Source organism: Rhinichthys klamathensis, unplaced genomic scaffold (genome assembly GCF_029890125.1).
Source record: "Rhinichthys klamathensis goyatoka isolate OS25496 unplaced genomic scaffold, OSU_Roscu_1.1 h1tg000114l_1, whole genome shotgun sequence".
NCBI lineage: Eukaryota > Metazoa > Chordata > Actinopteri > Cypriniformes > Leuciscidae > Rhinichthys > Rhinichthys klamathensis.
The window spans coordinates 1,177,868-1,190,099 of record NW_026606651.1 but is presented as its reverse complement, the minus strand read 5'-3'; the positions used below and the strand labels follow the sequence as shown (position 1 = coordinate 1,190,099).

Below are 12,232 nucleotides of genomic sequence, written 5' to 3'. Positions count from 1 at the left end.
GTATACAGCATGTCACATTATGGAAGAATGCATTACAAATACACATTGTTGTCTCTGAGTAACAGGATAACAGCTGTACACTTTTAGTGGATTGTGTTCTCGGTGTCTCGCGGCTCACACTCACTCCTTAGCACTTCTCCTGGGCCTATCTGTTAATCCAAAGTCACCAACACTAATGTGCTTAGACCTATCACAAGCTCATATTCTCTAGCACGAATGTGTAATGTTGTGATGAGGATGAATGAGTGGAATACAGGATTTTGGAATAATGGAAAGCCATAGAACATCATGTTCTAAAGCAGTCAGAGAGTATGGTTGCGTGTTCCCCTCTTTCAGCTGTTATTATCCTTCTGAAGGGATGAGTCACCCCTGATGCTGCCACTATCTGTCTGCCTGTTTATGTGTCTCTCCCTCCATATAAATCACTGACCCAACCGCATCACTGCCAGTACACAGCTTTCTCTTTCTACAAGACTCAGGAGAGGATCTGAGGTCAATGCATTCAATGCACTTGAGTTTTGTGTTTACCAGCGGATGGTTTGTCCTGCGTCACTGCTCTGGTTTCAGGTTCCTCAAAAAGCCTGTTCAGATGTGAAAATATAGAATGACAGAACCAAATACATGAAAATACTCTTGACTTGTAGCTTGTAGTAATTAATATAAAACGTCAGCAATCTGAACTCATTCATTTTCAATGAGAGATTCCTTACATTTTTAACGACAACGACATTTTAGTGGTAGTGATGTTCATTGGGAAGAACTCAATTTTCAAACTTTTTCAAATGTAAACCATCACTTCCATCCAGTGGTCAATGGGTTCATGAGTTCACGCTTGATTTAAATGTCAGCACATTGTGAATCTTGAGCGAGAAGTGACCGTCCTCTGTACTTTTGCATCACTTCTCATGTGATGCAAGTTCTTGATGTGAAGTCTTAGAGGTTTTTTTTTTTTTTTTTGTAGAAATTAATACTTAAAGGATTAGTTCACCTCAAAATGAAAATTTCCTGATAATTTACTCACCCCAATGCCATCCAAGATGTTCATGTCTTTCTTTCTTCAGTGGAAAATAAATTAAGTTTTGAGATTAATTAACATTTCAGAATTTTTTCTCCACACAATGGACTTCAGCGGTAACCAAATTGTTGAAGTCCAATCAATGCAGTTTCAAAGGGCTGTAAATAGGGTTGCCAACTTTCTGAAATGGAAATAAGGAAGGGGGAGGGGGGAAGGGGGAAGGGGGAAGGGGGAAGGGGGTGGGGGTGGGGGAGGGGGAGGGGGGTAGGGTATGTGGTAGTGACATGCCCCCTGAAATTCATGCATTTTATATCATATTATAATGCAACTTATTAGGCCTATATATTTATAGAATAGCAAAGTAGGCTTAATCAATATACAAGACTTAACCACACAGATATATAAAGGCTATCATGATCATTTTGCCAAAAATGAACCATGTATTTGTTTAGATTATAATACGTTTTATTTTTAACTTAAACAAATACAACATATAAGATTCGAAACTCATCGGCTTAGACTGCATTTGAAGAAAAATAAACACAACAGTTTTCTGTAGCCTTGTGCGAAGTTATTCAATAGAATTAGACTTCTAGAATGTTCTTTCCGGTGCAAAATCTTTTTTATTTTAAAAATACATTTTTTTTTTCTTAAAGACGATACATTTTTTAAAAAAAATTAGTAGTTTTTCTTATCATAGCCTACAAATGTCTTCGGAAACACATTTTACTCGATTTACTGAAGCCTGTAAAATGCATTTGCAGCTGCACAGCGTGCACATTGAGCGTCTGGCTCGCTCAGGCTGCGCTGCGGCAACTGCACATCCAATGGCGCGGGCGCCTCTGACGTGCGACCAATGAGCCCAGAGCCCGTCAAGGTGGCGCCAAGTCCCCGAATTTGCCATTATAGCAGCGGGTCTTCGTTCATTCATCATAGTCTGTCTGACATATATATTAGAAGCTATGCGTCTGTCATGGATTTGCACTGAATTGATTCTCAAAAATACGGAACAAAGTGCGTTCAGTATCAGTTCAATACGGAACAAGCCTTTTATGTGTCAAATACGGAACGATTCCGTATTATACGGAACGGTTGGCAACCCTATGTGAAGAGCTTCAAACGGCTCTGCACGATCCCAGCTGAGGAATAGGGTCTTATCTAGTGAAACGATCTGTCATTTTCAAAAAAAAAAAAAAAAAAAATGTATATACTTTTTAACCACAATTGTTCGTCTTGTGCTGGTCTGCGACGCGCCTGATATTACGTAATCACGTTGTAAAGGTCACGCTGGACGTAGGCGGAAGTACCGCCCCATTGTTTTAAACATCCAGGATACGCACACGAAAGGACCAATAAACAATAAACTGACAAAAAGACATAAATATGTCATTCAACATACAATAAAATTTGAATAATCCTCCTTCTCCACGCTTGTAAACAATGGGGCGGTACTTTCGCCTACGTCCAGCGTGACCTTTCCAACGTGATTACGTAATGCCTGGCACGTGATCATTGCAATGCATTCTGGGATTGCCTTTGAAGGTTACATGACTCTGCCTTAAAATGTAACCAAAAGAAGGTAGCATAATATAGGTCTTTTTTTAGGTCTCGTTTGTTATCTCACGTTAGTGCAGAATGCATTAAATAATGTTAACTTTGTGAAATTAAGATTAATGAATTGTTCATTGTCATTTTAGGTTGACTGTTTACAAATTGTAAAGTGCTACCATTTTATTTATATTTTTGTTTCTCGTCTTTTAAAAATAATTTCTCCGAGCCAACAGTGTGGACATGAGGCCCATGCGAGCTGCAGCTGGATTTGAGTTCTCCCCCGAGGGCCTCTGGGACTGTGTTTCCTCTGTATGACAGTATATGTACACACAATCAGTGGGAGGGTCTCTCTCAACGGTCCTCTCTGTTGGCTCAGTCACACACCCAAACCATATATTTTCTTTACCGCTACAGCAGGGACCAGTCTCTCCCCACAGTAAGTCTTTTTCTGTGTGCGGACCACATGCTGCTCCTGAAATAAACACTCGGCTAAATTTAGCATTAGCGCTGACCCCAGAGGCAGTGACTTCTAATGGATCACTAATGCAGCATTGAGACACCAGCCTGACTTCATATGATGCGGATCTGCGGAGGGAGTTCGTGTATGTTTAGCTACTCGTTTTTATTCCTCCCTTTCATTTTTCTCTTTCTCTCTCTCCCTCTCGCTCTCTCAGTTAATGCAGTGAAGGTTTAGGCGGTGTGTGTGTGTGTGTGTGTGTGTTGTGGATCTGGAATGACGCCAGTAGCTTGGCTTGACTGGATCACGGCACTCTGTCCTGACATTGAAGCAAAGTGTGGGAGAGTACGACTGTTTACTTTCTGAATCTGAGGGGTTGATTCAGTAAAAGCAGTAACATTATTACAATTTAAAATAACTATAGATAATCTTAATCGTTGATTTGAATAATTTAACTATAAATTAATTTTCAGCATCATTACTCCAGTCTTCAGTGTCACATGATCCTTCAGAAATCATTCTAATATGCTGATTTGCTGCTAAAGAAACATGTATTCTTATTATCAATGTTGAAAACAGTTGTGCTGTTCAATATTTTAGTGGAGACCATGATAGGCCTACTTTTTTCCCCCAAGATTCTTAGTTCAAAGGATCAGCATTTATTTAAAATGGAAATCTTTTCTAACATTATGAATGTCTTTACTGTCACTTGCTGAATAAAAGTATTAATTTCTTTGCTTTTTTTAAACGGCATTATTACATTTCCAAAGGAAAGTACCTTAATGTTTCCTTATGAGACCATCACTGTACCCTAACACAAAAGTATTAGGACGGTAACAGGGTACAATGATGGTATCAAATGGTAACACTACTGTACTCTGAAGTATACCGTGGTATTTACATGGTACTTCATTGGACTTCCAAGAAAACTGTATAATATGATACAAATCCAAAATACCGTGGTAGTACCATGGATTATGTGTCTTGATTAAGAGAACAACGGAGTCATGATGTTTAAAACAAATATCCAGTTGGAGCCATGGCTTATAGTTTTGTGATTGTAGACAGTGAGTTGTGCTCAGTTGAGAGATGCAGGTTTCAAATTTCTTGTCATTTCCCAATTCCGTTCTCCCATCATTTCCTGTTATCTCTCTAGTTTTGCTATCAATAAAATGGCGAAAAGCCTTCAAACATTTTTCAAAAGCAAACATCAACAGCTTTAAATCAGAAACAGCAAAACAACAGATTGAGGGAGAGAAAAGGGCAGAGAGAGAAGATTAACAAGACTCTGATGAGACTGATTAGAATAAAGAGTGGGAGACTATAGTAAAGCCGCACTATTTCAGAACTACAGGTCCTTCTAAAAAAATAGCATATTGTGATAGTTAATTATTTTCCATAATGTAATGATAAAAATTAAACTTTCATATATTTTAGATTCATTGCACACCAACTGAAATATTTCAGGTCTTTTATTGTTTTAATACTGATGATTTTGGCATACAGCTCATGAAAACCCAAAATTCCTGTCTAAAAAAATTAGCATATCATGAAAAGGGTCTCTAAACAAGCTATTAACCTAATCATCTGAATCAACTAATTAACTCTAAACACCTGCAAAAGATTCCTGAGGCTTTTAAAAACTCCCAGCCTGTTTCATTACTCAAAACCGCAATCATGGGTAAGACTGCCGACCTGACTGCTGTCCAGAAGGCCATCATTGACACCCTCAAGCAAGAGGGTAAGACAGAAAGAAATTTCTGAACAAATAGGCTGTTCCCAGAGTGCTGTATCAAGGCACCTCAGTGGGAAGTCTGTGGGAAGGAAAAAGTGTGGCAAAAAACGCTGCACAACGAGAAGAGGTGACCGGACCCTGAGGAAGATTGTGGAAAAGGACCGATTCCAGACCTTGGGGGACCTGCGGAAGCAGTGGACTGAGTCTGGAGTAGAAACATCCAGAGCCACCGTGCACAGGCGTGTGCAGGAAATGGGCTACAGGTGCCGCATTCCCCAGGTCAAGCCACTTTTGAACCAGAAACAGCGGCAGAAGCGACTGACCTGGGCTACAGAGAAGCAGCACTGGACTGTTGCTCAGTTTTGCATGTCATTCGGAAATCAAGGTGCCAGAGTCTGGAGGAAGACTGGGGAGAAGGAAATGCCAAAATGCCTGAAGTCCAGTGTCAAGTACCCACAGTCAGTGATGGTCTGGGGTGCCATGTCAGCTGCTGGTGTTGGTGCACTGTGTTTTATCAAGGGCAGGGTCAATGCAGCTAGCTATCAGGATATTTTGGAGCACTTCATGCTTCCATCTGCTGAAAAGCTTTATAGAGATGAAGATTTCATTTTTCAGCACGACCTGGCACCTGCTCACAGTGCCAAAACCACTGGTAAATGGTTTACTGACCATGGTATTACTGTGCTCAATTGGCCTGCCAACTCTCCTGACCTGAACCCCATAGAGAATCTGTGGGATATTGTGAAGAGAAAGTTGAGAGACGCAAGACCCAACACTCTGGATGAGCTTAAGGCCGCTATCGAAGCATCCTGGGCCTCCATAACACCTCAGCAGTGCCACAGGCTGATTGCCTCCATGCCACGCCGCATTGAAGCAGTCATTTCTGCAAAAGGATTCCCGACCAAGTATTGACTATTGAGTGCATAACTGAACATAATTATTTGAAGGTTGACTTTTTTTTGTGTATTAAAAACACTTCTTTTATTGGTCGGATGAAATATGCTAATTTTTTGAGACAGGAATTTTGGGTTTTCATGAGCTGTATGCAAAAATCATCAGAATTAAAACAATAAAAGACCTGAAATATTTCAGTTGGTGTGCAATGAATCTAAAATATATGAAAGTTTAATTTTTATCATTACATTATGGAAAATAATGAACTTTATCACAATATGCTAATTTTTTGAGAAGGACCTGTACTTCAGCAAAAAAAAAAAAAAAATCATATACTCGCACTTATGTTTCAAACTGACAGGTTCTTAACCCAATCTGCTTGCAATCACATCATTAGGGCACAGCTGATTGGTTCCTGCTATATCAGTAGCCAATGAGCTCGCTGCTCAACTTTCAGCATTTTCTGTAGGAGTTGCAGCACGCTTTCAGAAAGCCTCCACCTGTATAGATCTGTACAGGTAATGTATACTATATTGTACAGCAGCAGCATGTCTTACTTGCTCACATCAGTGTGTCTGTGTATGTTTTGGCAGTAGCAAGTCCCGTACTCGCTCTGCAGCAGCAGCGTAGCAGATTTATTCCTCCAAGACCAAACATATCATCGTCAAATCCATTACCATGCCAAACACTCCAAGAGTTTTCATGATGACCGAAATATATTTATGATACTATTTCTCTTTTCTCATTCACATTCATAGAAAAGAGTGACCGGGATATTTCTCAATTTATCTTTTATGTTGCAGAGGAGAAAGTCTGTTTTGGAACAACATTCATACTTGGGTAAACTAATCACTGTGTTGTACGTGTCCATCATCTCTCTCTCTCTCTCTCTCTCTCTCTCTCTCTCTGTCTTTCTCTCTCTCTCGTGTGTGTGTGTTTGTCTAGGTGGGTGGATGAGAGGAGAGACGCCACCAGCTGCTCTCAGAGTGAAAGATCTCTTTTCTTTCCCTGCACATTTAAACACTCTGTTCCCTCTCATTCAATAACCCCATAAACTACCCGGCGTCAAACAACATTAAAGTTACGCAAGGTATTTCTGTCCTTCGTTTTTCCACTGAACAACAACCATAGTCCTGTGCTTGAGGGCGTAAGCTTGAATCAAGATCATTTCTGTATCATTTAATACTTGTGTGCAAAACAGAACAAGTACATGTGTCAGTGCTGTCACCATGGTAACAATAGATGTTGAGCGCTGGACCCACTGAAGTGCGTAGGATTCTAAAGTGTGGTGACATCATAGGGGAAGACAACTTCCGGTCCAAACACAGGTCGAAATCAACGAGACAGTCTAATTACCATGGAGCTCTTATGAGTTATGTAAAGTAAGGTTCACACAGATAATATGAACGTTATGGAGCGTAAGGTATTAAATAGTGACTATTCTCATTTGTAATGTTTAGGGAATTTGTGTTTTTTACTGCTATACAAATGCAAACGTTTATTGTACTGTGTTGAACAATCACATATACAGCAATTTGGATTGATAAAACAACCAGAAGTCACTCACTTACAATGAACGTTGGCTATTTCTGGTACATTGATAATGTGACAGCTGGGAAAAGTTTAACCTTATGCGATGCAGCGACTAGTAACATATATATTTCATTTTGGAATGAAAAATTGCAGTACACTCTAGAAAAAAAAAACTTGCTGCCTTAATTTTTTCAAGTACAATGAACTTGGATGTTTAAGTCATTTCAACTTAAGTTACATTAAACTGACTTAAAGGGATACTCCACTTTTTTTGGAAATAGGCTCATTTTACAACTCTCATTCCTGCGTAATAATCAAGAAACTTTACTGCCGTACCATGAGAGCAGCAGGCGTAATGATATGACGCAGCGCCTGAAAATAGTCCCCAGCTCGGTAACTTCCAACGTGACCGGGACTAAGTGCCTGCGCCTGCTGCACTCATGGTACGGCAGTAAAGTTTCTTGATTACTACGCAGGAATGAGAGTATAGTTCCTAGCCATATCAGCCTAGAAAATCGCAACTTTACATTTTCCGTCGGTCTTAGTGCACGATGTAACTACAGAAGAGTCAAGTTTTAAATAGGAAAAATATCGAAACACTTTGGTCTTTTTTTTTTTAGAAATGCTAATGGTCTTGTCCACTTCAATGATGTATGCTAAGCTATGCTAAAAGTGGTACCGCCAGAACCGGAGATCGGCTGAATGGATTCAAAAACGGTAAAACTCAACAGTTTAACTCTGGGGGAGTTGTAAAATGAGCCTATTTCCAAAAAAAGTGGAGTATCCCTTTAAATGAGCTTAATCTTATAAAAAAAAGTTGAAAATTGCTTAACTTATTTTTAAAGCAATGTAAAAACATATGTTGTCATAACTTATTAATCATCATTTTTTTTACAGTGTAGCTACATCGACACTGAAACAGAAAAATGGCTTTTATTTTCTCTAAATCTACACTCTAAAAACTTTTACTATGATTTACAAAAAAAATTTAGTGAAACATTTTTACACTTAAAAATATTGATTACATTTTAATTTGAAAACAATGAAATCAATTACATATACCATATGAACTGAGTATTCTTTAAAGAATCAGTGTCTTTCTTGTATTTGCCAGGGCAGTAGCCAGGCAATGAAGTCATGTTAATTGTTAAGTGTGTGTGTCAGGTTATGAGTCATAGCATCGTGAATCTTGTTGCCTGGGCCTCCCTATGATGTCATCAACAGCCCAAAATAGTGCTAAAAGCTAGTAGGAGCCAAGCACTCTGGACACTTCATCTGTTTAAACACTCCAGATAGGAAGAGTGAGAACGAAATCATAGAGTAAGAGAGCGGGGTAGATTTACAGTTATACAGCAGATATAGAACAGCATCCTAATACTCAAGAGAGGGAGAGAAAACAGGAAGAGCACTCGGAAAATCCCTCTTTTTGGGAGGGATGGATGGATAAGATGAGATGAACCAGACTTCCATCATAAAATGTAAAAAATCAATTTGATTGTTTGATTGAAATGTTTCTTGAGCAGCAAATAATTTCTCAAAGATCATGTGACACTGATGACTGGACACTAATGATGCTGAAATCAAAAACAGCTATTAAATGATATAATATTGTGTAATCATATTTCACAATATTACTATTTTAAGATCAAATAAATGCCACTTTTGAGCATAACAAATTTGATTCAGATTGTTCCTACGCTCCTGCTTGCTATGTGGGTTAGTTCAAAACAAAAAAAGTGAATTGTGAGTTTAAAATGAAAAATAAAGTTACATTGTAAGATAAAGTCACAAGTAGTAAATAAACTGTAGTTGCAAACTGTGAAATCTAAAGTCAAAATATGAGTTATAAAGTCCAAATTATAAACTTTTTAGACAGAAACGCACTGAGTGTTTCAGAGGGATTCATGGTGAAACCTCACATCCAAGTCCATCAACCGGATTAAAGCTTGTCGTTTTGACAATTTTGTTTTTAAAAAAGTTTTGTTCAATACTGTATGCACAGCCCAGTCCACGTGTTTACCACGTGAGCCTGATACTAGTTGAATGGCAGATATATTGCTTTGTCTTTCTTTTGATAAACAAACCCCAATAAACAAAAGATGAGACTGTTCTGAATACTGTATTACACTTCTTGTTTTTTGTTACAGTAAACTAACAGTCCCCCGTCTGGCATTAGGGGTTTCCTGATACTCTGGCACAGTTGTTCTGCAGGGACACAATGTCCAGACAACTGCTGTGGAGGAGGAAGTCATTATGTCATCAGGACATCGTCTTAGTGTGTGTGTGTGTGTCTGACCTCCTTCACACTGACAGAGAGGCGTTCACGCTCCTGCTTTCACTAATGTGATAGAACTGGCATTCACTTTTTTTTTTTAAATCCTTGCAAATAAAAATAAACGTCCTGGAGGAAAAGTGTTTGTATGTAAAAAACAGCCGTGCAAAATTCGTCATAATTATCAGTGCATAAATCTCTTATTTAAGATCTCTTTATTTAAACAAAATACAGGAAAAACAGTACTGTGAAATATCATTGCAATTTAAAAATAACTATTTTCTCTTTTAATATATTTTAAAATTGACCATTACCATCACATATATAAATTACGTGTCGGATGATCCTTCATAAATCATTCTAATATGTTGATTTGCTGCTAAAGAAACATTTCTTATCATCAATGTTCAGTCAATCATCAGTTTTGCTATAGGCCTAGTATTTTTTGTGGAAAACCTTGATACATTTTTCCAGCATTCTTTGATGAATAGAAAGTTCAAAAGAACAGCATTGGAAATATAAATCTTTTGTAACATTATAAATGGCTTTACTGTCACTTTTGATTAATTTAATGTGTCCTAGCTGAATAAAAATAATCAGAAAAACAAATCTTACCATTCCCAACATTTTGAACGGTAGTGTAAATCATAAAGAACGGGGAAAATGCTCACAGTAACATTAACCTCTAAGTCTCTCTGACATCAACTTCACTCCCACTGTGTCACTTACTATTTGCGCAAAGCAAAACTTTTCTCAATTTTTCTGAACATGCCCTATCGTGTCATCACTGTAATCATCTCAGCAGAACTGTGAAAATAAATGACTTTTGGTTGCCTTGTCACTGCAGATGTCTGTTAATGTGAATGCACCTCAGGATACAAGTAGGAGCAGACAGTTTCACTCGTATACGAGGGAAGGAAACATTATATTAAATGTATCTGTGTCACTGTTATTATGGACTTCAGTTAGGGTACATTTATTTCATTTGAAGCAAATGAAAATGAGGCTGGAGAATAGAAGTACAAACTGTTCAATTGTTTTACTGTTGTTATCTGGATAATTCAGCTGACAGAACACTGAATATATGCATATTTAAAATATGGTTTGTGCAAATTAGATGTTATGTAAGCCCTCATGATAGGATGAATATTGAACCAGATGTTTCTATATATATATATGTATGTATGTCTCTTTTTTATTAATCTCAAATTAATAACATCAGCTTTTTGACAACACTTTAAAAGTAAAGGTTCTAAAATGGGCGATGGGGGAATCCTTACTTATCTTAGAGTGAAGATAACCATAAGTAAACAATTTGTAGGCTGATTTCACCCACACACACACCTACACACACCGTGGCCATTTAAATAGGCAAATGCTTCTAGTGTCTAGTCTATGATTGGATCATTATTGCAGTGATTATTCTGTTTCTAGCATCTTACATTTTTGGCAACAGTTCTTCTAACCCTAATTTATGGAGTGTGTAGCTTTTCATTTCTTAAACACACACACACACACAGTCCCCGGTCAAAAAAAAAAAGAAGACTTTACAGAGTGCTCAACTCTTGCTTTGTCAATACAAGATCATGCAGATCATACAAGATCTTGTATCAAGATCAGCACATCCCAAAGACTTTCAATGAATGTGAGGTCTGGACTCAACGATTCTTCATGCTCCCTCCCAACCATTCTTTCACAATTTGAGCCTGATGAATCTTGACATTGTCATCCTGGAATATGGCCATGATGCGTCTTCCTGCATGGTTGTTTAAGAAATGAAAAGCTACACACACCATCAATTAGTGTTAGAAGAACTGTTGCCAAACATATAACATGCTAGAAACAGAATAATCACTGCAATGATGATCCAATCATAGACTAGACATTAGAAGCATTTGCCTATTTAAATGGCCAAGGTGTGTGTGTGTGTGTGTGTGTGTGTGTGTGTGTGTGTGTGTGTGTGTGTGTGTGTGTGTGAGTTAAGCTAAGCCATTCATCTCTTTGACCTTCATGCACATTTGGAACAACTGTATTCATTAGCATCTATGTAACGACACGCTCAACCTCTCTTTATTTAGGCATACATGGCACTAATTAGGATCTTAATCTGAGAGGATGTAGAGGGCAAGTTTCATGAGGACAACACACACACACACACAATGTTTGAGGAAGTGCACAAAGCTACTGGAAGAAAAAAACATTCAAGATGGAGAAAAATAAATACGCAAGCATGTCATAATGAATCCCTTGGGTCTAGAAGGGAGCATTTTCTTTTACATTAATGGTACGTGACATTTAATGATTTATCAGAAAACTGTTTTAGCACCAGTGGATCTAGAGTGGCCGTTTATGCAGATTTTGTCATTTATAATGTCTTCAGGTGAGAAAATGGACTTGATGTCAGTGTCTGGGATTCTGGGTAAATTATCGTTTTTCAGTGAATGTCAACATTACTTCCATCTACCTTTATAAAAAGGAAGATCATGGGTTTGTTAAATGATTTAGAGCCAGTGACGCAGGTAATCTAGTTGAGCTGTTAACCCTCTAATACACATTGGTCTAACAAAGGAATATTTGTCACATATTGTTTGCACTTACAAAAGTAAAAAGGTTTTTTTAAGAGGTGTGTGTGTGTGTGTGAGAGAGAGAGAGAGAGAGAGAGAGAGAGAGAGAGAGAGAGAGAGAGAGAAATATGAAGGATGAATTTCCCTCTCTTCTGAACACTCAAAATATAAATCATAATTTATTCATAAATGCAGCTATTACTATAAACAC

General features: G+C 38.1%; 1 protein-coding gene across 1 annotated transcript in view; it reads left to right on the top strand.

Annotated features, from left to right (window-relative positions):
• Nucleotides 1-11,881, top strand: part of ppil2 (peptidylprolyl isomerase (cyclophilin)-like 2) — a 54,990-nt gene extending 43,109 nt beyond the window's left edge. Inside the window, exon 21 of the mRNA XM_056254729.1 lies at nucleotides 11,869-11,881. The gene's annotated coding sequence lies outside the window, so the exon portion shown is untranslated. The remainder of the gene's footprint in view (nucleotides 1-11,868) is intronic.
• The last annotated feature ends 351 nt before the right edge of the window (nucleotides 11,882-12,232 follow it).